This window comes from Triticum urartu, unplaced genomic scaffold (genome assembly GCF_003073215.2).
Source record: "Triticum urartu cultivar G1812 unplaced genomic scaffold, Tu2.1 TuUngrouped_contig_5333, whole genome shotgun sequence".
NCBI classification, from domain to species: Eukaryota; Viridiplantae; Streptophyta; class Magnoliopsida; order Poales; family Poaceae; genus Triticum; species Triticum urartu.
In genome coordinates, this window is record NW_024116002.1 from 26,070 (window position 1) to 28,232 (window position 2,163).

A 2,163-nucleotide genomic window follows, 5' to 3' on the forward strand; every position below is an offset into this window, starting at 1 on the left:
ATCTTGAGGCCCAACATGAGCTCAAAGCAAATGAGGATCGCCCTGACCGAGGCAATGCTGTGCGCATCCGGGCAAAACATCAATAGCGTATCGTCCGCGTATTGCAAATGCGTCACTCCCCCTGGAATGAGATGGCCTACCAAACCCTGGATATGGCTAGCCATCGCTGCTTTTGACAGCATCGCAGACAGCGCGTCAACAACGAAGTTGAACAGCAAAGGAGACATTGGGTCGCCCTGCCTAAGACCACGCTTGTTCCTGAAGAAATGCCCTATTTCTCCATTCACCGAAACTGCCGTTTGGCCCCCCGAGACCAATTGCATTACATGGTGAACCCACACCGCGGAGAAACCTCGACCCAAAAGCACCTGACGCAAGGTCCCAATTGACCCGATCGTACGCCTTCTCGAAGTCAAGTCCCAGTAATACTGCCGGTTCCATGGTGCATTTGAGCTCGTGTACAATTTCTTGTAGAGCAAGCGGGACCTCAAGGATATTACGCCTGCGCATGAACGCAGACTGGTTGCGATGAATTGAACGATGAGCTATTGGACCTAATTGCGTAGCGCACGCTTTTGCACAGATCTTAAAGGGAACGTTAATGGGCGCAATAGGACGGTACTGTCTAATGTTATCGGCCCCGTGCACCTTCGGAATGAGCGAGAGGACACCAAAATTAAGGCGAGAAATGTCGACCGTCCCACGCATAAAGCCGTTGCAAATCTAAAAAATGGGGCCTCTAAGGATGGGCCAGAACCGCTTAAACATTGCCACCGGCCACCCATCCGGGCCTGGCGCCGTATCCACTTTCATCCCCAATAAGGCGGCGTCAATTTCCTCAGGGAGAAAAGCAAGCCCCAACTCGTCATTTTCAGTCCCCAGGACACGTTGGGAGTCGTCCCAGACCTCCTCGCGAAGGCCAGCCCCTTGGGCCTCGCACGAACCCAGCAAGTTGATGTAAAATTCGTAGATGTGACGAGAAATGTCCTCTTGTCGCAACAGGAGCCCATGCTCCGATTGCAACCTAAGGATGGCACATTAACGACGGCGGCTGTTAGCGTAGGCTTGGAAATACTTGGTATTGGCATCGCCCTTGAGCGTCCACTTGAGGCCACTACGGCACCGCCAATATTCTTCCTCCGCACGGAGTAACGCCTCGAACTGGCCCTCAAGGGCATATCTATGCGCCCACTCCAGCTCCGAGAAGGCGCGAGCATCAGCCTGGGCGTCGATCGTGGAAATCTCATCCATTATCGAGGCTCTAAGCTGTTTGTCTGACCTCCCTAGGTTGGCGCCCCACCCCTTGAGGCACGCTCTGAGCCACCCCTCGACGGCATTCCAGAATTCCATCGGGCCACGCTGTGGTCCGACCTGCTGGACACACGCCAACCATCGCTCTTTGAAAAAATTCTTGAACCCTGGTACTTCAAACCAGGCCGTTTCGAAGAAAAACCGCGGGCTACGCCGCAACCTATCCTCCCCTGAGGAGTAGACTAACGGGACGTGGTCAGAACCGATGCGGGTCTCCGTGACCAACGTGCACAAAGGGAAGCCCATCTCCCACTCAGGTGACATGAACACCCTATCAAGCACCGAGCGGACTGGGTCAAGCTGCTTGTTCGTCCAAGTGAAACGCGCACCTGTCCTAGCAACTTCCCTTAAGGCCATGGCGGCAATAGCAGAATTGAACATGGCCATGCGCAGCCAGTTAATGTGACTGTTATTCTTGTCGGCTCCCAACCTAATCAGGTTAAAATCTCCCCCCACGAGAACCGGGAGCGTCGCGGCTGTCACCATGGTGACTTTCTATTGGAGTTCTCCCAAGAACTCCGCCGATCGGGCATGATCGGCCGGCCCGTAAACCTGGATAACCACCAGCTCACGGAGCGAAGCGCGAATGCGAAAGTGAGCAGCTATATAGAAAGAACCCACATCCCAAGCGATAATTTCGTACGCGGCTCGGCTTAAGCCCAGCAACATACCACCCGAGTGCCCAACTGCGGGAGAATAGTGCCAATTGAAACGTTCCAGCGGGTCTATAGCTAGCAACTCGTGGAAGCGGAAATCAGCTTTATTCGTTTCCTATAAGGCTACGATGTCCACGTCCTCTTTGCGCATATACTCTTTTAGTTGGGTGCGCCGCCCTGCGTGGCCAAAGCCAGG